At 35.6% G+C, this 26,287-nt stretch overlaps 1 protein-coding gene across 1 annotated transcript in view; it reads left to right on the top strand.

Moving 5' to 3' along the window:
• The first annotated feature begins 12,416 nt into the window (after positions 1–12,416).
• LOC105749409 (5-formyltetrahydrofolate cyclo-ligase-like) overlaps positions 12,417–26,287 on the top strand; it is a 121,206-nt gene continuing 107,335 nt past the window's right edge. Inside the window, exon 1 of the mRNA XM_031955641.1 lies at positions 12,417–12,512. The gene's annotated coding sequence lies outside the window, so the exon portion shown is untranslated. The remainder of the gene's footprint in view (positions 12,513–26,287) is intronic.

Below are 26,287 nucleotides of genomic sequence, written 5' to 3'. Positions count from 1 at the left end.
ATTTCTTCAACAAAGACAAGATCTAACTCAGTTTCAATTGATCAATGATGGACAGAAGCAGCTACACCCAGAGAAGGAACATTGGGAAATGAGTGTAAACTGTCTGCAATTTTGTTTTTCTTCCTGGGTTATTTATACCTTCTGAATCCAATTTTCCCTGAGCAACAAGAGAACTGTTCGGTTCTGCACACATATATTGTATCTAGGATATACTATAACATATTTAACATATATAGGCCTGCTTGCCATCTGGGGGAGGGGGTGGAGGGAGGGAGAGGAAAAATCGGAACAGAAGTGAGTGCAAGGGATAATGTTGTAAAAAAAATTACCCTGGCATGGGTTCTGTCAATAAAAAGTTATTAAAAATAAAATAAAATAAAATAATTTTCAAAATGGATATAACTATCTTCTAGTTATATATGGCAATTTGCCATTGTGCTTTAGGAATTGTAACCTTCAACACTTTGCTGGAATCTGATTTTAAGATTCAGAGTGTACAAAATGCTGAATTCAAAAAGCATGTGAAGCAATTTCTGTAAGTATTTCTAAATTTATTTTTGAGTAATCTTGAGTAATTTACTAGTCCTAACAAAGGTTAGGCAGAAGATACACACAGTAAACATGTTTTTGCAGAAATCTTATTTGAACAAAGGATATAAAACAGAATGTGAACATTTTCAATTTAATCACTTGTTATTTCTTCTTAAGAAAAACATGCAGATTTTTGAGATCCATTTTTTTTTTGTTGTTCTTATTGGTAGTACCAACAGTGGTATCTGGCTTCTTCAGCATAAATATAAAAATAGTGTCTAAACAGATGTAGACAACAAATAATTGCAAAGAAAGGAGGAGGGAATAAGAGAAAAGAAACCAGAAAATGATGTATAATTAAAATACTGTTCCTTCCAGTGATGTGAGGCAAAGCAGACTTCAAAAGGTTCAGAGCAAAGGAAATAATTGCATATGCTTTATTCCCAGGAATACCCAATGAGACCAATGCGCTATCGGAATCATGTGATTTCTAGATTTTGTTGAAATATGAAGGCAATGTGGGCTTTTTTAAAAATAGGTTTTATAGGTTTAAGTAAGATCCATGGACCAAAATAATACATCTGATGCATAGAGACTTAGCCTAATGAAAGACTGGTTTCTAAACCTCAACACAAGGATGTTTTATCCTTTAATTGTTTCTTTAGTTTCCAAATTCTTTCCTTTACCCAATAACTTTTGATAGTAAATTATAATTTAAAGCCTTTTAGTATGGTAGTGTTCTTTGTTAATATTGATGCAAAGCTTATCAGATAACCACTTCAGAAACCCATTGACCCTTGGCTATAATTACATTCTCCCTAACCCTAACCCTAAATGCAGAACATAATCTGAGTTTAAGATCACTTTTCCAGGTCTTCCCTCATTTTTTTTTTTCTTCTTGGATCCTCCTTGTTTACCATAAGTGGCAGCAGCTGGTAGACAAGCAAAATACTAATTTTTGATTATAGGATGTATCACGTTTCTGACCATGGACCTCTTTGGGAGTAAGGAAGCAATAAATCAGAATAGATGATACTCAGGTGAAACTGTTGTAAACAGTCATTTAAAAAGTAGGCAAATGGAGGGAAAAAAAAGAACATTAAAATCTTTTTTTCATAGAACTAGATTTTTGTGCTGGATTTAAAATGGCATCAAAATAACTTTGGTGTCAAAGTTAGAAAAAAAAAAAGGCTGAAAGAGAAAGGATTGCTACAGCAGTAGGAATATTTTTTTTTACTTTGACAGAAAAAAGAACCTTTAAGATGTAGGCCAGATATAACTCAGAGTGCTCTAAATGGCTAAACAACCAGGTGGCAGTATAGACTCAAACTACCCCAGCAAATATCTCCAGAAACTTCATCAATATAGGTAATTCCCAGGTGTGGAAACTTCCTTTTATAAGTGTAGTTCATTACCTTCTCTGTAATTTACACTCTTAGAGAATTGCTGAAAGTACTAGGAATTTAAGTTGTTCACAGTCATGCAGCCATTATATGTCAGAGACAAGGATTAATCAGCCAGGACTTGACTCCAAGGCCAACTATCAATCCACTTTTGCCATGGCTGCTTATCTAAGGATTTAGATGTTACCTACAGTAATACATAATATATTTGGCTCATGCCATTGAGATTCCCAGTTTTCTTACCAACTTCTCATAATGCAAAAAGATTCTTTGCTATTTATTATATGTTTGAGTACATTTCTTGGGGAAAAAAATGAAAAATGAAAGCCTCAATATTTCAACTACCAAATTACTGAGCCTATTTCTTGCAAAGTTTATCATCTCAATTCCCCCTACTCTTATGTTTCTGATTCTCACACATGCAACTTAGATAACATTTTTTCAAATATTACTCTCGAGTATTCTCTTTTCAAAGACTAATGGGAGGACAGAACTGTCTGAACATCCTGCTCCTGAAACAACTGTCACTTGAATTGCTTCCCAGGCACTTCAGTGTCCTAGGTGAAAGTTTGATAAATAGGCTGCTGCTGGTGGCTGTCCAATCAAATGAAGAGACTGGCATCCTTACTCCTCACTCCACTGCCATCTTGGCAAACAAAACTCTTCAGAACTCGGTCTATTTTGTCTCTTTTCCTTTTAAATTTCTTCATTATCTTTCCAAATCCCACATCATAGTGAGAAGACATACAATCCTATGCAAATGCTGTTAGGTTATAGTGCCTCTGCTAATTCAACTCTCCACTTTTCACTTTTATTATTTTTTTTTTCCTTTCAATACTTTTTTTTAATTATTATAACTTTTTATTGACAGAACCCATACCTGGGTAATTTTTTACAACACTATCCTTTACACTCACTTCTGTTTTGACTTTTCCTTTCCCTCCCTCCACCCTCTCCCCTAGATGGCAAGCAGTCCATACATGTTAAATATGTCACAGTATATCCTAGATATATATATGTGTGCAGAACCCAATGGTTCTCTTGTTGCACAGGAAGAATTGGATTCAGAAGGTAAAGCTTCTGTCTGACAGAAGAAGCTGCTTCTGTCCATCATAGATTAATTAGAACTGAGTGAGATCTTCTCATTGTTGAAGAAATCCACTTCAATCAGAATACATCCTCATACAGTATTGTTGTTGACGTATATAATGATCTCCTGGTTCTGCTCATTTCACTCAGCCTCAGTTCATGTAAGTTTTTCCAAGCCTCTCTGTATTCATCCTGCTGATCATTTCTTACAGAACAATAATATTCCATAACATTCATATACCACAATTTACCCAAATATTCTCCAATTGATGGGCATCCATTCATTTTCCAGTTTCTAGCCACCTCAAAAAGGGCTGCCATAAGCATTTTGTCACATACAGGTCCCTTTCCCTTCTTTATTACTTTGGGAAGCCCAATAGTAACACTACTGGATCAAAGGGTATACACAGTTTGATAACTTTTTTCTCCACTTTTATTTAGGGCCTATGGATGGCAAATTTAGAGGAAAAGAAAAAGCAGGGCAAACTTAAGTAACATATAGATGCAAAAATTACTGGCAGACAGGTCTCAGTGATTCAAAAAAACTAGAAACTGAACAAATAATTATTTAAAATATTCTTTTAAGTTCTGGGGAGGGACAGTTTAAAAAGGATATAATTTCTACCTTTAAGGGGCTTACAATCTATTGGGTCATGATACGCACACACACACACACACACACACACACACACACACACACAACTATGGAACAAAATAATACATGAGAAGTTCAGCGAGGCTCAAGTAAGATCCAAGGGAGTAGAGAGAAGGAAGGAGAAGGGAGAGGATCTGTGTTTTGAGGAAATGGGATGAAGGCCATTACCAATGGGAGAAAAGTTTTCTGGGGGAGATAGGTTTTCAAGGATGTAGGGAATTCAATGAGCAGAGACAACAAACATTCCAAGCAAAGCTACAGAAGTAACAGTGTTTATGCGTGGGGAAGAAAAGAATTCAATTTGACCAGATTTTTAAAAAGGAATATACTGATGAAGTAGAATAGTACCAGACTGTAAAGGACCCTAAATTCTGTGCTTGACTTTTATTTACTATGTGTTAAGGAATCACTGAAGGATTTTTGAGCAAAAAGGTTTTGTGACTAGATCTAAACTTAGAAGCAATGTGAACAAGTTAGATGAGGAAGAGAATGTTAGAAGCAAGACCTGTTAGATGATCTTGACTAGGCTTCTGACATCAAAGAAGGAACATTCAGGGGAGAAATTGTACAGGTAGAAATGATAGCACTTGTTGACTTGTTGGATACTAGAAGGGAGGGAGAGAAGAGAGTCAATACAGGTATGTTCATTTCATAAACTACTTCTCAAATGAAAATTTAAGAATAGTGTAATTGCTGAACAAGGTCTAAGGAGAAATAATTTCTAAAATGAATAAAAGAAAATGTTATTTTAATTGTAATTTTTGTCCTTTATGTTAATTCATTTTTAATATACATGTGTTTAAAAAGCATATGTCAATGGAAAATTTCTAGTTTCACGATATAGAACTATAGAGTTGGAAGGAATATAAATGTCATCTAGTCCAAGGAGGGTAGAAATTTCTCCAACATCCTATATTCTCTACCCACAACAAGGCTAATCCTTGAACAACAGATACATAGTTTGTTGCTCTGCTGACATGGAATATCTTTGCAGCTTGGCAGGACTTTCCACAATTTCTGTGTGAATTTGTGATAGCAGATTAGACTTTAGTGAATGAAAAGTTTGGTAAGTTGAATTGTAAAATAATTTTGTTCTGCCTGTGCTGGCAGATATATTGTATAATTTGCATTTAGATGTAAATTCCATGGAAATATGCATATTTTTAAAAATTTAGATGTGAATAAGAAACTTATTTTATGAACTCTCTGATTGAGCAGTAAGGACCCAATGGGACATCCAGTTAATTGCCATAATTGTTTAATCTTTTAGTAATTTGAGCATAGTCATGAGACAAAGGATTAATAAAATTGAGCATTTAATCAAAATTTATCTCTCCCACCCAGTAGCTCTTTTTCCTTTGTCTTCAAGCATGAATAAGTATCTGGAAAAAGTCTTCATTTCATATCATTGCCCCTTTTACCAACCACTAGCAAAGCGTACTTGACAACAGGAAATACCTTGAGGCTTCAGGATGCAAATGCCCAATTGGAAGAAAACAAACTCATTTGTGCCTAGTGAAAACTGCATATATCACTTCATCATAGCCATCACAATCATCACATCAACTATTAATGCACAGAAATGAAGAAGGAATAAACAGCAGAAGAAAAATTGAAAATTGTGTAGTTATAGTACATTTTCCTCAGCTAATACCTCTATGGGAAGGCATTAATATTAGCCTTTAAAAACCAATGTCAGAGATGCCTCTTTTGCTGGTGATCTGATCTGACTGACTTTATCAATTTTACTTTGAGGAGTTCTTGCAGTTCAGCACCTCAGTAATATTCTTTTTTTATCCTGAATGTTTATATGAACAAAGAAATTCTCTTCTAGTGGCAACTCTTTCTCTACTGATTGTGTGAATTTGCACATTCTCCATGGGTCAGATGATTCAGGACCAGAATATGGGAAATGTGCCCAATGATTGCATTCCTTGATCAGCAAGGACATGTAGGAAAACTTTACATTGGTTTTTCTTATCCTTGAGCAGTAGAAATAAAATAGGGAATTGACCAGATTTGGCCAGACAGATGAGGTTAATAATTGTTGTGCCACAGTTCCCTTTGTTGTGCCACAGTTCCCTTTTGATGTCAGGACCTCTTTCCCCAATTATCCTATTTAGTTACTTTGCCTCAGGTTATAACCTTTCCCTCTTAATGTTTGATGAGATAAAGGTCTACCTCAGTTGCTCTGCCCTAAAACCCCAGACTATAATCATTCCCTCTTAAATGGTTGAGGAGATAAAGGATTTATATCTTTAGGCTATAATCATTCCTTTTTAATGTTTGACAAGATAAAGATCTATCCATTTTAGACATCATTAGAATATCAGTAACCTCTCCAGTACCTCCCTCCATTGTGTCATCCTAGGTGCCTCCCCCCATTAGGTTATCTCAATCCAGGTACCTTCCCCATTATGTCATTGTTCTTGTTATTCTATAAAAAAGCTTGCTGTCCCAATACTCAGGGCTGGATTCTTTGAGACAATAGTCTCATTCAGCCCTGGCACCAACCATGGATCCATTTGATTGCACTATATCTCTCCATTTAATAAACTATTAACTTGTTCTCTAATCTCTGTCTTGCTCAGTTTCTCTGGCATTACATAATGAAACTAAGAAACAGTTAAGTTTGCTAGCTATCTTTGCCAGGAAGTCTGAAAGAGTACCTGGGAGATAGGAAAATCAAAATATTACCTCAAAAGGAAGCATATACAAACATCTTCACACCTGATAATTGGAGCCTATTTAAAATTTAGATCAATACCAAAATGAGACAGATGAGATGATAAGCAAACAAAAGGAATGAGCCTGAACTAAAGGAAGCTTTCATCAAGAGCCCAAAGATGAGTTGTTTCTGAAATCAGTTGTTATATGATGAAGTTGAACAGTTTGTGGATTTGTTTAGATAGATCTGTTTAGGTTAAGTTAACTGTTACAGTGATCTTGTCTATTTTGAAATATTAAAGGAGACAAAGTTCAGAGACAACTCTCCTTACTATATGCTGATACTACTCACCCAGAATAAAACATGACCTATCATTAATTTTGTAGCACATGATAACATAATCGATGATCACTTATGTTTGCATGGTGCTTAATACATCAATACACAAGCTCTGGCAGACCCCACTTTATCTTTGGTTATCTTTGTAGGGTGACTAAATCCTCCCTCAGCAATCTCAGGGGGTATTCCTGAGGGAGTGGGATGTTTCTAATACTGTTGTTTATAAGCCACAAATTATGAGTTCCATTCAATATTGATTGTTATTTAAAGTCTCCAGTATTATTTAACCAATTTATATCCATTACATTTTATTTTATTTTATTTTTTTACTTACAAAACATATACATGGGTAATTTTTCCAACACTGACTCTTACAAGACCTTTTGTTCCAAAATTTCCCCTCCTTCTCCCCACCTCCTCTGCTAGCTGGCAGATAGTCCAATACATGTTAAATATGTTAAAATACATATTAAATCCAATATATGTATACATATTTATGCAGTTATCTTGCTGCAAAAGAAAAATCAGATCAAGAAGAAAAAGAAAAATTGATGAAGAAAAAGCAGAATGCTGTGTTGTATTCCACACTCTGTTCCCACGGTTCTCTCTCTGGGTATAGATGGCTCTCTTCCCTCACTGAACAATTGAAATTGGTTTGAATCATCTCATTGTTGAAGAGAGCCATGTCCACTAAAATTGATCATTGTATAGTCTTGTTATTGCCGTGTATAATGATCTCCTGGTTCTGCTCATTTCACTCGGCATCAGTTTATGTAAGTCTCTCCAGGCATCTCTGAAATCATCCTATTGGTCGTTTCTTACAGAAAAATAATATTCCATAATATTCATATACCATAATTTATCCAGCCATTCTCCAATTGATGGTCATTCATTCAGTTTCCAGTTTCTTACCACTACAAAAAAGGGCTGCCACAAACATTTTTGCACATGTAGGTCGCTTTCCCTCCTTTAAGATCTCTTTGGGATATAAGCCCAATAGAAACACTGCTGGATCAAAAGATATGCACAGTTTGATAACTCTTTGAGTATAGTTCCAAACTACTCTCTAGAATGGCTGTATCTGCTAACAGTTCCACCAATAATGTATCAGTGTCCCAGTTTGCCCTCATCCCCTCCAACATTGGTCATTATTGTTTCCTGTCATCTTTAGCCAATCTGACAGGTGTGTAGTGGTATCTCAAGGTTGTCTTAATTTGCATTTCTCTGATCAATAGTGATTTAGAGCACCTTTTCATATGACTACAATTAGTTTCAATTTCTTCATCTGAAAATTGTCTGTTCATATCCTTTGACTATTATTAATTGGAGAATGACTTGAATTATTATAAATTTGAGTCAATTCTTTATATATTTTAGAAATGAGGTCTTTATCAGATCCTTTGCATGTAAAAATGTTTTCCCAGTTTATTGCTTCCCTTCTAATCTTGTCTGCATTAGTTTTGTTTGAACAAAAACTTTAACTTGATATAATCAAAATTATCCATTTTGTGATCAATAATGATATGCAATGATAGCTTTCAACATTCACCCTTACAAAACCTTGGGTCCTGAATTTTTCTCCATTCCTCCCCTACCTCTCCTCTAAACAGCAAGTAATGCAAACATGTTAAGTTCTTTTAAATGTATTTACACATTTATCATGCTGCACAAGAAAAATGAGATCAAAAAAGGGAAAAAAATGAGAAAGAAAAAAGCAAATCAACAACAACAACAAAAAAAGATGAGAATACTATGTTGCAATCCACAGTCAGTCCCTATAATTCTTTCTCTGTATGCAGATGGCTCTCTCCATCACGTGTATTGGAATTGGCAGAATCGCCTCATTGTCCAAAAGAGCTAAGTCCATCAAAGTTGATTATCACATAATCTTGTTGTGTACAATGTTCTCTTGGTTCTATTCACTTCAGTAAGTTAAAGGGGATTTTTAAATTCACAGAGGAGAATAAAAGAAAATTCAGAAAAAAAAAACCAGGTAAATAGGACAGCTTTGAAAGCAATAAATTGAACTTATTATACATTTCAAAAAAAAGCAAGTGACTTATAATAAAGATTTCCAGTTTTAAATGCATCATGGAAGCGTTTTCTTTTTTGTGGTTTTTGCTAATATCAAAATAGGTTTTTTTAAAAGATGCCTTGGCTTTTTTTTAGTTTTTTTTTTTTTTTTTTTCCAGTTCACCTGCTACCTTCTATAAATGCTAGTACTTTCCTCTTGGAGGTTAATTTCCATCTATTCTGTTTCTTTTATAACTTCTCTTGGGGGAAATATATATATATATATATATATATATATATATATATATATATATATATATATATGGTGGAGGGGCTTTCCCCCTAGCACTCAACCACTTCAGATGAGGCACAGATAACTTCTGTATGTCCCTTTAAGATTAGATACTGAGCTAGAATTCTAGAGATATACCAAAGGAACAATAATCACTCCTCAGACTTCTTCCTACTAAACTCAAAATACAAGGATGATTTTCTGAACTTTGGAGAATGAGTGGGGAATATCCTTCTACCCACTGGGCCTCAAGCCATGATTTCATGTTTATGGGATGGTAGAGCTTACTGTGAACAGATTTTGATGAGAAAATAACATTGATGCATGCAAGAAGAATTTGAATGTAAATGGAGACCAGATTATGTCAAGTAGAATTCTGCTTCCTGCCTTCCCTACTCCATTTCATTTTGGGGGGGTCCATTTTTAAAAACAGTTGGTCTGAACTCGGAGGCAATTCCAGATTAGATCTAGGGTCTGTTTGGATTACCTAAAACTGCCCTACAGAAGTTATCTCTAAATCTGGACCGATTTTGATATTCCTCTTAAATTTCAACCATTCTAAAGAGCAGCAGAATGAGTCAAACAGCCATTAAGGTTGATTGATGAAGGGATATGCAAAAATATTACTAATTTTAATTTTAGAGAATATATGAAGCTGGTGACATGAACATTGAGGGCTATTCAAACTCTCTTCTCCCTGCTCCCCGCCCCTTCCTCTCCCCCCCACTGTTTCTTAGTTGTCTGCAAAGCTTTTTATAATCTCTTGTGAAATTATTGAGTTTTGAACTGCACTCTGCCCTGAGCTTCAGGCCTATGCTGAGAGTTGCGGGGTGGGAGAGGTGGGATGTCTGCTAATTCGCAGGTTATTGCCCTCATAATCCAGGACCTGCTCTTTTCTGCTACCTAATTGTTAGCTGCAGGGCTGACTTCCCTCATTAGGAACAGGGACTATTTAGCTTATTTGAACTATAGCTTCCCATACAGAAGGTGGGATTTCAGTTGGGATGTGAAGGAAGCTAGGAAAGACAGTTGGTGGTGATGAAGAAGGAGCACTGTAGTTAAAAGTTTTCTATTTACTCACATAACGAGGCTGTTTCTGGATCTGAACTTTTCTTTCACGCCTCTGCCCCCCACCCTCCTCCTGTGTTTCTAATTTGGATCTCAGCTCTAGCCTAAGGTCTTCTGGAAGGTCCCAAGGAATAATGCACAAATCCCATCTCCCTTCACATGACTATCCAGGATCAAGCTCCAGCCCTCCTGCAGCTCTGACAGGCTAGAGCTGAGATCCATTTATTGGAGATCAGATGGACTCTCACTCCCTCCTACATGTCCCCAATTAAGAATTCCCACAAGTTTTTTGGTTGTCTTCTTATGTAATACTGGACTAATATTATTTTCCTTTGGTTTTTTATTAATCATGATTTTTTTTTCTTTTTTCTTTTTCTTTTTTTTTTTTCTGGTGCCCCTTTTCAGTTCTTGCTGTATAAGCAAGGAAGCTGATCTAGCTTGAACATTTCATATAATCATTTTAACCATTAAGCTATTTGTCCCACTAATCGAAGGCATCTAATTTCTCAAAAATTTCTCCTTCACTCAGACCAGAAGAAGTAACAGGCTATATCAGACTACTATTCTGCTCTCAACTAATGGTAAATTATGTCATTGTTGCCTTTATTACCACCTTGGATTCTTTCATCTTATCACATCAAATTTCCAGGGCAAAACATATCTGAGGGCCTGATTTCTCCAGTTGTATGCTACAGAAAATGTGCTATCTTGCCTTAATCTAAAAAATGATATTAAACTTCAGTCAGATCCTTAATATTGAATTTTTTCCCTATATATCTCCCATAATGATGAACCTTCTCTCTTCAAGCTCTCAATTCAACCCTTTTCCCATTTTTAACCAATGACTTCTCCCCTAACTCTATGAAAGATCTTTACTTACTACTAACTCCTTCACATACCTTCCTTTTCATTTTAATATATCTGTATTTACATCTATAGTAAGGTCAGTGATTTGTTGCCAACAGAAAAATAGTTCAAAAAATGAAATGAGGCTATCAGAATAATTTTCATGAACTAAAAGGGATATGTTGAAAGTTGAAATAAATCAAAAGGGATTTCACCACTTCAACTCAAATAGAGCAAGTCTTAAACATTATCAGTTTAGGCATCAACAAAGAAGTTAAAAGGAATCTTAATACCCATGTGCTTCTCTGGATGGCTAGGTCTTACAAAAGAGCTATAAACAGCTACAGGATATGTGATTTAAAAGAACTGTTAGATTCCTTCTTCTATGAAGAAGCTGCATACCAGCTTCAGTTCAGTAAAAGACTAATGTATATCCACAGAAAATAGCAGAGGGCTCAGACAGAGAGCAACCAAGTGGAAATATTGTAATGCCGGAGTAACTGAGGCAGGATAGAAATTAGAGAAAAATTTAATATTTTATTGAAAAGGGAGAGATTTACTGGGATGAAATGGATCCATGGTTTGGTCCCAGGGATGAATGAGACTATCATCCCCAAGAATTCAGCAGTGAATGTCAGGTACAAGATTCTTTTATAGGGTAACAAGAACAATGACATAATTGAGGGAAGTACCTGGATGGGGATGACCTAATTGGGGGAAGCACCTAGGATGACATAATGGGAGGTACTGGAGAGACTCCTGATATTCTAATGTTTAAAATGGATAAAGATCTTTATCCCTATCAAACATTAAGAGGGAATGGTTATAACCTGAGGCAGAATAACTGAATAGGACAATTAGGGAAACTGGGTCAGGACATTAAAAGGGAACTGTGGCACTACAATATCAATAGATGATAGTACAGGATCAAAACATGGAAGCAATGAGGAAAGTAATCCAATAAATACAATCAGTTTAATCCCAGTTTGAATCTAAAATAACTGGAAGAAGGGGAGAAGTGTGGGATAATTGTCAGGATTGAGGAGACCTCCTTCTCTCTAATATTAGTTTCTTTACCCACAGCTAACTCCTGTAGATATATCCTTGATCCTATTCATTTAGCCTCTTGAAGGATCCTGCTTCTAACCAGCCCAAACATCTGTAGAATCCTTAACCTTTCTCTTTATTGATGCCTTCTACCTCTCAAAATATTCAAAAGTTTTCTCCATCTAGAAAAATAAAAGTAGACTTCACTAAATGAATGTAGTTGAAGATGACAAACCTGCTATATACAAAAGTTGAAAAGAAATGGATTAAATTCAAATTATTAGAGTAAATAAAACATTCCCAGTTCTACAATACATAAATTAGTCTCTAATTATGCAAATCTGTAGAAAGAAATGTGCGCTTATAGATTTAAGGAGAAGTATTTTTTTGCTCCATCTAGAAATGGCTCTGTACTCTCGTAGTGTGCTAGGGGCAGAGTGAACAGATTTTTTTTTTTTTTTTTAATCAGGACTAGAGGAAGCCTCCTATTTCCTGCTTTGACACTTCTCATGGCCTTCTATGTAGGTCTGAGAGACAGAACATGGAGTGGAGAGTAGAGGGGTAAGAATTTTCCTTTTCTTTCTGCACAAAGGGAACATCAGTCAATAGTTTATGAACATTTATTATGTGCCTACCATGTGCTAGACATTTCATTAAACACTGGGGGATGTAAAGAAAGTCAAAAGATAGTTCCTGCTTTCAAGGAAGTCATAACCTAATGGCGTCTAATGCTTACTTACTGGCTGTAATAATATATTCTGTACATTGTAAGACATATAAACAAAATATCAAATGTTGAGATAAAGATGAAATAATCAATGTCTTAAAATAATTTCAACTTAATTTATCATTTTGTTCTAACAAATTTTTAATATGCTTTATTATTTTTATTTTTTATTATAGCTTTTTATTTTCAAGACATATGCATGGGTAATTTTTCATCATTGACCCTTGCTAAACCTTCTGTTCCAACTTTTGCCTTCTTTCCCCCCACCCCCTCCCCTAGATGGCAGGTAGACCAATATATGTTAAATATATTAAAGTATATGTGTATATATCATTTTTCATTTACAAACAAAAATTAAATCTTCTGTTTTTAGTTCAGCAGAAAGTTTTTAAAATAAATCCATTCTATTTTATTTATGTGGTTGTGCTTAATGAGGGGCATCATGCCTTAATTTTCTATTCCGTTTGGCTAGTTTGCAAGTGTTAACAGAAGGCCATTTTGGCTGGACAGGAGGTGTAGGAAGGAAAGGAATATATAATAAGGTTAGAAGGACAAGTTAAATTATGAAAGGCTTTAAATGCCAAATAGAGAGTTTTATATTTGATCCTAGAATCAACAGGGAGTGACCAGAGTTTGAGTAAGCAAGAGATATGATCAGATTTGTCCAGATGACAGTTTGGAATGAGAAGAGACTTGAGGCAGAGAGATCAACTAGGAGGTAGCTGCAATATTTTAAACAAGAGGAGATGAGGACTTGAACTAATCTTGTAATGCTGGAGAAATTGAGGCAGAATAGAGATTAGAGAACAATTTGATTATTAATTTATTGGAGAGTAAATCAATTGACTAAATAGGACTCTTGTCTCAAAGTATCCATGCCTGAGTAAGCAAGATTTTTTAATAGGATAACAAGATCAATGACATAATGGGGGGAGGAACCTGGATGGGGATAACCTAAGGAGGGGGGAAAGGGGGGAAGGTACCTAGAATAACATAATGGAGGGAGATATTGGAGAGGTTATAGACCTTTATCTTGTCAAACATTAAGAAGAAGTGTTTATAGCCTAAAGAGACAAGATCTTTATCTCATCAAATATTTAAGCGGTTTTGGGGCAGAGAAACTGAGCTAGGAGGACCTCAAGGAGACTATGGCATAACAATTCAAGTGGTCATGTAAATAACAATGAGAGAGAATTTGGATACCTGGGTGAGTGAAAGTACAAGTTGACTCCAAGGTTGTGAACATGAGTAATTTCAAGGATGATGGTACCTTTAACAGAGAGAAACTCAGAAATGTGGAGGATTTGGGAGAAAAGACTATGAAATTAGCTTTGTGATAGAAGTCTCAACTCATTCATGAATTCTTATGTAGAGAGATTCCCATACATAACCAAAAAAGTGGGGAGGACCTTATTCACTAGTCACAGTCTTAGAACTCAGAGTCTGCCTGGGGAATTTGCTGAAACCATGAGGCAGCGTAGGGGACAGGGTATCGTTATTGGTAGGTGGAGTTTTTTCATATCTGTAGCTGTTCCAGAAAGGGACCACATTGGGATTATGTTATAATTGTACTGAAAGGTGATACTTGTCATAGAATGTGGATGGGTTGGGAATATGAACAGTGCTGAATATTCAGTGGGAGAATATTGGGTGATAATAAATGAAGGGTAGGTATGGTATCCAAGAGACAGTCCCTAATTGGGATTATCTCAATTGATGGGACATCATCCATATTTCCACAATGTCATTGGTTGTATGCCATTGAGGTTATGCTATACCTGCTCCCCCCATTCAATTCTTCTTCCCCCCCCCCCCCTCATTTTATATGGCCAGGCTCCAGTTTGGAGACAACCTCACTAATTTGTCTTGACTGGCAGAATTGTAAATAGGGTGAGGAAATGAGGGAATTGCTACATCCGGAACACATTTCGTGCATGTAACACCTGCTCCTGTATATCACAACTACCTTCTTTGACCCCTTGTCAGGTCCTAGACCATCACCAACATTTCCTCATTACCTTGGTAAACCCTCATTCAGGGGCTTTCTTTCCCTGTCCCTATGCCTTCTTCCTATATCAGTAGGAATATTGAAGCATGCAAGGTAAGATGGGATTTTAAGTTTCCTGTATTCCATATGAACTTTCCCTTGCCGAATCCCTTTCTATTTCCTTCCCTTTTTCTTCTTAGGCAGTTTCTCCCATAGTAGCACCCTAGAGTCTCTACCTTCCAGCAACTTATGGTAATAAAAATGAAATGAAATGAAAGTGAAATAAAAACTTTCATATCATTTTTAAAAAAATAGTCATTATATATTGTTCTGCCTGACACAAGCATCTCCCTACTCCAGTCTTCCTTTCACAAGTCTGACCGTGGCACCCCCTATTCAACAAACTCCAAGGACTTCCTATAACGTCTATGGCCAAATAGATCTTTTACTTGGCATTCAAAGCCCTTTATAATCCAGTTCTACACACACGTATATTCTACGACACAGTGACACTGGTTTCCTTGCTTCTTCTTTTTTAGAACAAGACACTCCATTCCCAGCATAGAAGTTATAGGAAGCCTCTGGAGAAAGATAATGAGTTAGCTAGGAAGGGAAGCTGGTGTTCAGATGCTTTCTTAAGAAGAATACATCTGAAGTATGATGGCTATACAGAGGCCTGAATCTGGTATATATGTGGAAATATCAAAAGATTTAGTTAGTCATGAGATTGTAGACTGAGAAGAAATCTTAGAAATCATCCATTTCAAATTCCTCATTTGACAACTGAAGAAACTGAGACCCAGAAAGGTTGCCCAATATTTATGGTAATCTTGCCTGATGCTAGACCTTCTTGGAAATCCTTTATATTAAAAAAAATTCTACCAAATTTTTTTCTAAGCAAATGTTCATTTCTTGGACTCTGATATTCTGGGTTCTCCATTATCAGTGAATGTTGAAAAAAGACACTTTCACTTCTTGTTATGCAACTTCTGCTTTCATGATTTGTGTATTAATGTTTTATGTCATTTAGGGAGATGGAAAATCCAGAGCTACTTTGGTCAGTAATTACTTTTAGTTATTTGAATAGCTGTTTCTTTGGGTACTTTCCCTAATGACATTTTCACAAAAAGAAAGGAAAGTTCATTTTTTTTATGCTTAGAAAAGAATATCTGATGCATATATGGCCATAGTACTGATAGTAAGTACAAATAAAAATTACTTGTAACAGTTTAAATGATGATCTTTGGTCATTGTTCCTAATATCTTCAATAATTTAATAATATTGCCATTTAACATGTAGGTAGGAAGATAATTAGGCAGATAGATTTTTCAGGTAATAAAGCATATTAAATGTTTACTATGTACCAGCACTGTGCTAAGCTTGAAATACAAATACAATCAAGCAAGACAACCCTTTCTCTTATGGAGTTAATACTGTAAAGGTAGCTGGTTGGGACAGCGGTGATTATGGCAGATAATGATAAGAAGATGGAAGCCAGAGTTGAAAGCGGAATGGAACATGACTGGAGTTCTAAGATAGATGGAAGAACTGAGAATCAGTAGTATTTAGTTTGTGGCTAGACAATGTACATGTAGGAGAGAAGGATGAATTGTTCTCTAATTTTTCCTATGCTACACTGCACTTCCGTTAAATCTAAAGTGACCTCATTATTTGCAAGCAGGACTAATAATGTTAGTTAACTTCTTGTCTGGCATTCTATTTCCACAAAAATCTTATGTTTACAATACTGGAATATATTTTGTCACACTCTTATTCCCTTCCTTCTTTTCACTTTTCTTCTCCTCCCTTTTATTCTCCTTTTTTTTTTTTTTCAACTTTGTGGACCCCTCCCTCCACATTAAAACTCTCACTATTTGAATCTTAAACCACCTGACCATTTCCCAACAGTTTCATCATCCAGGCAAATGTTTTTTTTTTCTTTTGATTTCTTTCTAATTCATATTTCTCTACTGTTTCATAATAATTGAGGTTCATTTAATTGCTCATCAGCATTTCCGATACTTATTTCAGTCCCACTCTCAATATGACTCTACACTTGGGCAGAATAAAAATGTGGGAGCTTAAGGAACTGAGATTTCCTATGATAAAGTGATTACTACTCTACAAAATGAATATAGTGAATACAATCTAGAACATATAATAATTTATTAAAAAGATAATCTCTTACCAATAATCCCATTATTCAGAGCCATTAGACTGTAGACATTTATAAGTTTTTCAGTATTTTCTCTTTTGTAGAGCTTCATTATCGATAGAAAAGAAAGTACTTCTATTTTCCATAAGCTAGTAGACTTTTTTTTTTTCTAAGAAAAGGCTTTTACTGAAATTGAAGAAGTAAGAATAGTAGGGATAAAGCATTTCCCCAAAAACTTTGAGTGTATTCTCCAACAAATATACAGAGTCTCTGAGAGGAAGAACAAGCTTGAAATACAAACATAGGTGAAATACAAACATGGCCAAAGCAACTTATAGCTCTGGAACTGTGGGGTTTTAATGACTTTTCTTATATTTTCCAGAAACTCCGTGTGAAATTTATCATCAAGTCATCCCATCCACTGGCTTCTCCCAGAGCCTGAAAGCTTTCTGGATAGCCTGCTCAGAGTGAAGGGGTTCAGCTTCTCTATTGCCTCCTGGTTGGATTTGGTTCTTATCAGATAGGCAGGTGGCTTTGATGCTAGATGTTCAGACTAAGCTATGCAGGCTGACTGCTTGACTGCTGACTCTTTCACAAGATACGGCATCCTGGGAGGATAGTTGGGCTCTCTGGGCTTGTCCTTCAGTGGGCTATGACAGTCTTTACCATCTCCAGACTCTGGCTTGGCCAGCCACACAATATTCTTTTCACCTGGAGTATTGCAATGTTCTTTGATGGGCAGAAGCTTATCCTGTGATTCCCACAGAGCCTTTTTTGAGGTTTGTGAGCTCCAGGCAGGAGATGGAAGAGCTCTAGACTCTCCTAGTTAGAACTCTTTCCTGTCCACAGGGAGCTTGCCTCAGTGAGACATTTCATCTTGACTTCTGATGATCACCCTAATTACATTTTCCAGATTCTTGGGTCTCATGTAGATTATGAGTGAAAACCAGTATGAATATTATAGCCCCATCCCTAGTATGTATGATGAGACTCAATTGACCTGAAGACCAGGCACTGCCACCTGAACCTTAGTCCCTTGTTTTCTGAGGGGTGTTAAGTTGTTTTCTTGCCCTCATTTCTCATTCCTTATTAAGCAATTCAGAAAATATCCTGATTTCAGTGGTATGGATTTTCATTCTATTTTGCCCAAAGATACTAGAGTAGTTTCCTATCAGTATATATTAGCATTTTTGTTTAAAATTCTATATGGGTTTGAGCCCCGAGTGACTGAGAATCTGAGATCAAGCTTTATTGTAAGTCAGACCCCCTAGCCCATCTGTGGGGCTGAGGAAAGTGCAGAAGGATAACCCCTCCCATTCTGTTTTCCTTCGACATCTATTCCCTTTCAAGAGCTGGCAGCCTTATAGGGCAATGTTGCCCCTTGGAAATACTTTCCTGCAAGGTAAATGAATGGGGACAAAGATATAGAGGCAATCTGTAACCTGGGGGCTACTTTTGCTGTTTCTGCTGGAATTTTTATAGCAATTGTACTATTCAGGCTTCAGACCCTTGTTAATGCATGGAGTTCTTCCTTTATTTATGAAAGAATTTTTTAAATCTTTCAACGACTCTATCTTCTGCCTCTTCCAAGCTTTTGCTTTGCTAAAGTCCAAGGAATTAGATGATAACTTACATCTATATCATCCTAATTTTCCATGTTATCTTCTTCTTTTCCCATTATGAGAGCCATACCTTATCTCACTTATCTCGCCTTTCCATCAGCTTCTATGACTACCGGGTCTAGTAGATATTTTTCCCTTTGGGGAAAGGATGAGACAGATGGAATAAAATGCAGGGAGAAAGTCCAAAGTTGTTTTCCTTTTCCTGTGTAGTATTATAAATATGGACAATATTAGGGGATGATCTGCTAATAATTCTGCTACAAAATTGCACCTTAATGTAGATAAATAAATTCTGCAGGTAAAGTAAAATATTAAAAAAAAAAAACTTCACAAATTTAGTTCACAAACATTTTTAAGAGAAAAAGATACAGTGTAATTGTTTTCTAAGTTTCATGCAAGTGAAATGCTTTTTCAAAATTAGGTTAACATTATAAACAATATAAAATTATGGGATTTGGAGATGGAAGGATTCTGGTGGAAGCATTTAGTTTAAATGCTATCACTGAAAAAATATGATTAAGTTAAGACTCTAAAAAGATGAATAATTTTTTTCAAGGTCATATAATAACAAAGTACCATACATAGGAAAGTAACAAATCACGGATACAAACCCACGTCCTCTGATTAAAAATTGAATGTACTTTTTTCATTTTACCGAAGTTCACAGTGCCTAAATAACTTTTTGCTTTTTTAATGTTTTCCTCCCTCCATTTTTGCATGTGGTAATATTTTAGAAATTATTTATCATAAATAGGTGTTTTGTTTCTACTATTGGCTCACGTGTGCTTATCATTTCTTGTAAAGAATTGCTTCAATTGACCTTGATCCCATAGGTCTTTAAGGTTAGAGACTATGTCTCAGGTAGTTACATAGATGTAGAGGGATTGAATTGGGGGTGAGGAGTTAAAAACATTGGGAATAAGACTAGAAGAAGGAAAATAAAATAAGCATAAGAAGATGTTTGTGTAGGGCCTGTTGGGGTTTGCCAACAGCAAGGGTTTCTTTTTCTCCTGTCACCACACTCCCACCTACTTCTTCCCACAAGAAAGACCCACAAGATAAGCAAATGATTAATATATTTCTAGACAAGATCAAGTTTCCATAAGCTGAAAAACTTATAAGCAGAAAAATATTTTTATACCTATTCTAAACTAAATGAGTCCTCAAGACAAATAGAAACTAGTTTAGCCAGAGGCATTAAAAGATTAGAAGTAACTGATGGCAGGGGAAGAAAGGCACTACATAAATAATCAGATAAATTCCACATGTGAATTGAAGAAAAAAAATAGAAGAAAATTGCCTAAGAGACTATGAAATTCCTTCCTCATGCATCCTACTTTGATACCTTGAAAAGACCATCTACCCTCCACTTTTTTTCCTTTTACTGTCTTCTTAAATCTCTATAGCAGGGGCAGGAATGTCCGGCCTATATATTTTTGCTAAGGTAATCACAAATGATGATGAACTGAAAGCTAGATATAACAACTTCAGACTCCTTGAGTTCTATAAGCTGATAATTTTATAAGCCTCATGAATAATGTTATAATTATCCAAATGGCCCTTGGCAAAAAAGGTTCCCCACACTGCTATGCAGCCTGACTTATGATCTCACTCTTCATCTGGAACTTCACACTTCAAAGTCACTAATGATTTTTAATTGCCAAATCTAATGGCCTTTTTTCAATCCTTATTCTTTTTGACCTCTTGGAAGTCTCTGACACTGCTAATCACTCTATCCCCCTAGATATTTTCTTTTTACTACATTTTCATACTATTCTCTCCTAGTTCTCTTCCTACCTATCTACTCCTTTTTGTCTCTTTTATTGAATTTTTGTCCAAGTCATTCCTGCCAATTTTTTTTTTCCTTTTAAACTGTTTTACTTGGAGATCATATCAGCTTCTTTGCTTTCAATTATCATCTTTTTACTTACAATTTTCAAATCTTCTCACCCCTAATTTCTCTGCTGAATTCCAGTCTAAATCTCCAACTGCCCCTTGGACATCTCAAAATGGATAAGGATATCCCATGTACATCTTAAACTTAGCATATCCCAAACTGAATTCATTTCCTTTCCCCCAAAATCCTTCACTGTTACTGTTAAAGGCTACTACCATCCTTCCAGTCACCCAGATCAGAACCTAGATGTCATCCTTGGCTCCTCACTGTCCTTCTTATTCCTTACATAAAATTTGTTGCCAAGTTCTATCAATTTTACCTTAGTAACATCTTTCCTACACATCCTCTTTTCATCCTCTTTTTTTTTATTTAAAAAACAGAATGAGAAAAAAAGAAAAATAGAAAACAAATACAAAACAAAATGAAACAAAACAAAAGAGAACATTGTCATGTACATATGCCCAGAAGAACATCAGGGAGGATTCAAAACATCTAACAACAAATACCAGATCAAGGAAGTGTATATTATACTAGCAGAAGAAATTCTATTCATGAGTATCCATCTTTTACTTCCTTATAAATTGTTCTTTTGCTCTCTGCTGCTCATCTTTTTTACTTTTTTCTTTTTTCCCCTTTTCTTCTCCCCCTCCCCCAAGCAGGCTACAGTAAAAAAAAAAAAAAAAAGGGATATATTTATATATACATATGTAGATATATACATACACATATTTCCCCGCCCCCCCCCCCAGACACACACATCTTTCCTATCTCTGCTGTCTTTTTGCTTTAATTCTGCTCCTAAACTTGCCTTGCTATTACTTAATCTGACCCCACCCATGAATCCCTCCCTTGCCTTCTTCCCTTATTCTTTGCTTCCCCATATACCCATCCCTTCCCCCTTATTTCTTTATAGATTTTGGAGGGTGCTATATCCTTCATGGTATATAAGTAATGTTGCCTATTTAATCCATTTCCAATGTAAATGGATTTTTGAAACTATGAGCCCTACTCCCCACCAGTACTTCTGTGTCTATTATTCCTCTGCATCTCATTTATATGACATGATTACAGTTTTTACCTGAACTCTGCCCCAATCTTTCTTTTGAGCATCCCAATTGTTGTCAGTCTTAAGTATAAGATATTCATTTCCCATATTTAATAAATCATAAATAATTTGTCCATGTTGAGTTCCTTGAAACTGATCTTTGATATTGGCTCTTATATGTTAAATTTTCTATTAAGTTCAGGTGGTTGATAGTCCTAAAAATCTGCAAGTTCACTGAATGTCCATTTTTCCTTGTTCATCATTATAATTTTGACAGATATGATATTTTTGGCCACAGGCCTAGTTCTTTTGATTGTTATTAGATATGATTCTAGGACTTGTGATCTTTTATTGTGGCTGATAAATCCTGTACAATTCTAATTGTAGCTCCAGTGTATTTGTTTTTTTCTTGTTCCCTGCAAAATTTTCTCTTTGATCTGGGGGTTTCAAAATCTGGTAATAATATTTCTATATGTTTTCCATATAGGATCTTGTTGAGGTGGTAATTGGTGGATTTTTTCTATTTCTACTTTCCCCTTGTGGTCTAGCATTGTAGAAAGATTTTCTTGGATTAGGTCTTACATTATTGTGTCAAGGTTCTTTTTTTGGTCACAACTTTCAGGCAGTCTAATTATTCTTAAATTTTCTCTTTTTGATTGTACCCAGATCTGTTGTTATTCTTATATGTTTTACATATTCTGTTCTATTTTTTCATTCTTTATCATCTGTTTTGTTATTTCTTGATCTCTCATAGCTTTACTGACTTGCTCTTGCCCAAATCTAATTTTCAAAAAGTTATTTTTGTCTTTGAGACTCTGGATCTCCTTTTCTAGTTGGTTAATTTATTTTTCCCCATAATTTTCTTGTTTGTCTTGGATGGTTTTTATTTTAATTTTAATTTTTTTTAGTTTTTCCTCAGTGTCTCTCATTTGATTTTTAAATTCTTTTACTTCTCTCTGGGAAGAGAGACATTTCATGTTACTCTTTGGGGTACAAGCTTATTTTTGTTCAATGTTCTCCTCTGAGATGAACCCCTGTCTTCTCTGTTCCCATAGTATGTTTCCATGGTGGGGTTCTTTCTTTACCGGTTCATTTTTTAAAAAATAAGTATTAGTGTAAGCATCTCTAATTCTGGGCTGGGGGGATGGTGCCTCTGGCTTCACTTCAGCTCTCCCCTCTGACCAGGAACCCCAAATTCCTCCTCCTGCAGGTGCCAGCAGCACTCACTGGGGACTGGCTCCTTCTCTCCCAGGGCTGCAGCTCTGCTGAGGTTCCCTCAGTCTAATGGGACACAGACCCTGACTCCACAGCTGTCCATTAGTGATAGTGTCTGTGGTTCCCGCAGAAGCTCAGCCACATGCAGCTGGTCCCAGGGCTCCCCTCCTGGTGTTTCTGTGCATCTAGCTGGAGAGGTTTGCACTTCACAGGGTTTAATCCTGGGCCTGAGTCTTTGTTGGGATATTCTTGGATTATACTAGGAGGACCCCTGTTCTGCCTCATCTTCTGGATTTTTCACTAGTCTATGTTTGCCCTGAGGCACAAATTTGATCTACTGTGGGAAGAATCTGGAGAGCTTGAATTTACCAACTTGCTCCATCATCTTCCCAGAAACCTCTTCTCTTCTTTCCTCTTACCTTGCTGCCACCTTGGTACAGATCCTCATCACTTCATATCAGGACTATTGCAATAGCTCCTGGTTGGCCTCCCATCCACAAGTATCTCCCACTTCCGTCCATTCTCCATTCATCCTAAAGTACAGATTTGGTCAGTAAATTCTAATGGCTTCCTATCTTCTCTAGGATAAAATCTTAAAAATCCTTTATTTGGGAACCAAGATGAAGGAGTAAGCAGTAAATTGCTATAACTTTCCTATATTCACCTCCAAACAACCATAAATAGTGCCCTGAAACAAATTTTGGAATATCAAAACCAGCAAAAAGATGAGGTGAAACAACCTTTTAGCCCCAGAAACTTGAAGATTGATAGGAAATTTTTGTTTCACTCACACAAAAGGGGAATGCAGTCCAGGACAGGGAGTGTTTGAGTGAGTGGAAAGCCTTCCCCCCAAAAAAGATGAGCAAAAACTAACAATAACAAAAAAAATTGAATATATAAAGTCATTATGGTGACAGGGAAGAATAAAACACAAACTCAGAAGAGAACAACAATGTCAAAACACTTGTGGGCAAAACCCCAAAGAAAACTGAAAACTTGTTTCAAGACCAGAAAGAACTCATGGAAGAATTCAAAAAACTAGAACTTAAAAACCATATAAGAAAGGTAAAAGAAAAATTGGGAAAAGAAATGAGAGCGATGTTAGAGAATTATGAAAAAAGACAACGGCTAGGAAAAGAAAACAAGTGCTTAAAAATAAAATTAGCCAAATGGAAAGGGAAGTACACAAGTAAACTGAGGAAAACAGTCTTAAAAGTTGGCATTGGTCAAATGGAAGCTAATGACATCAAGAATCAATCAAACAAATTCAGAAGAATGAAAAAAAATGGAAGAAAATGTAAAATACTTCATTGGAAAAACAACTGACATATGGAAAATAGATGAAGGAAGAACAATGTCAAAATCACTGACTACCTGAAAGCCATAACTGAAAGGAGGATCTAGACAACATTTTTCAAAAAGTTATTAAGGAAAACTCTCCTGATATCTTGGAATCAGAGGGCAAAATAGGCACTGAAAGAATCCATTGATCAAATCAGAAAAGAGATTCCCAAATAAAAACTCCAAGGTACATTAATAGCAAAATTAGAGAACAATAAACTCAAGGTAAAACACTGCAAGTGGCCAGAAACAATTCCAATACTGGGGAACCACAGTCAGGATTACACAGGAGTTAGCAGCTGCAATAATAAAGAAGCAGAGGTCATGGAACATGATAATTCCAGAAAATAAAGAAGCTAGAACTATAACTAACCCATTGAAATTAAGCATAATATTAAAAGGGATAAAATAGTCATTCAATGAAATGGAAGAACTTCAAGCTTTCATAAGAAGACCAGAACTGAACACAAATTTTGTTCTCTAATAAAGAAGCCTAAAAAAAGTTTAAAAAATTTTTTTTTAATTTAAAAAAAAAGGAAAAAAACCCAAAAGAATTCAATGAAGTTCAACTGTTTATATCCCTGTATGGGAAGATGATAACTGGTAACTCTTTAAACAAAATTTTTTTTTCCTTTTTTTTTTTTTTTTTTTTTTTAAATTACAGCTTTTTATTTACAAGATATATGCATGGGTAATTTTTCAGCATTGACAATTGCAAAACCTTTTATTCCAACTTTTCCCCTCCTTCCCCCCACTCCTTCCCCCAGATGGCAGGTTGACCAATACATGTTAAATATGTTAAAGTATAAGTTAAATACAATATATGTATACATGTAATTTTGCTGTACAAAAAGAACTGGACTTTGAAATAATGTACGATTAGCCTGTGAAGGAAATAAAAATGCAGGTGGACAAAAATAAAGGGATTGGGAATTCTATGTAGTGGTTCATAGTCATCTCCCAGAGTTCTTTTGCTGGGTATAGCTGGTTCAATTCATTACTGCTCTATTGGAACTAATTTGGTTCATCTCATTGTTGAAAAGGGCCATGTTCATAAGAACTGATCATCATACAATATTGTTGTTTAAGCATATAATGATCTCCTGGTCCTGCTCATTTCACTCAGCTCATATAAGTCTCTCCAGGCCTTTCTGAAATCATCCTGCTGATCATTTATTCAGCCATTCTCCAATTGATGGGCATCCACTTAGTTTCCAATTCCTGGCCACTACAAAGAGACCTGCCACAAACATTCTTACACATACAGGTCCCTTTACCTTTTTTAAAATCTCTTTGGGATATAAGCCTGATAACTGATAACTCTTAAAAATTGTACCACTAATGGTACAGTTAAAAAGGAATATGCATAGACAGAGGGATGAATATAAAGTAAATTTGAGGGAATGACATAAATAACTAAGGTATGAGAAAGGAATAACTGGGTATAGGAGGAAGGGAGAGATAGAAGAAAGGTAAATTGTTTCATATAAAGAGGTTTAAAAACCCTATACAGTAGAAGGGAATGGGGAAATGGGCAGTGAGCATTATTTGAACCTTACTCTCATCAGCATTGGCTCAAACTGGGAATAATATACACATCAGTTGAGTATAGAAATCTATCTTGCCAGGTAGGAAAATAGGAGTGGAAAAGATTAAGAGGTGGAGTAGACTGACTGAAGGGAGAGCAGTGGGGGAAGTGGTAAGCAGAAGTAAAACATCAATGAAGAGGGAAAGGGTGAAAGAAGAAAGAGGACAAAGGGGGATAAATAGGATGGAAGGAAATAACACAGGTAGTAATCATAATGAATCTGAGATAAAATAAAAGGAAGCAGATAGCAGAGTAGATCAAAAAACCAGAATCCTGTAATATGTTGTTTACAATAAACATATTTGAAGCAGAGAAGTACAGTGAGTAAAAGTAAGGGGTCAGAGCAGACTCTATTATACTTCAGCTGAAAGAAAAAAAGTAAGGGTAGCAATTCTGATTTCAGACAAAGAAAAAGCAAACATAGATCCAATTAAAAGAGATTAAGAAGGAAACCACATCTTACTTAAAAGTACCATAGACAATGAAGTTATAGAAATACTAAATATATATGCACCAACTGGTATAGTCTTCAAATTCTTAAAGAAGCAGTTGAGTTACAGATTCATGACCAATAAAGAGATAGAGAGCATTACAAGATATAAAATGGATAATTTTTATTGTGTATTAAATTTAAAAGTTTTTGCACAAACAAAACAAATGCAACCAAAATTAGACAGAAAGATGGAAAACACTCTTGATAGCAAATGTCTCTGATAAAGGCCTCATTTCCAAAATTTATAATAATACATGCCATTCCC

The sequence above is a fragment of the Sarcophilus harrisii genome, chromosome 2 (assembly GCF_902635505.1).
Source record: "Sarcophilus harrisii chromosome 2, mSarHar1.11, whole genome shotgun sequence".
Classification (NCBI taxonomy): Eukaryota; Metazoa; Chordata; class Mammalia; order Dasyuromorphia; family Dasyuridae; genus Sarcophilus; species Sarcophilus harrisii.
This window is presented reverse-complemented; position numbering and strand designations above follow the sequence as displayed.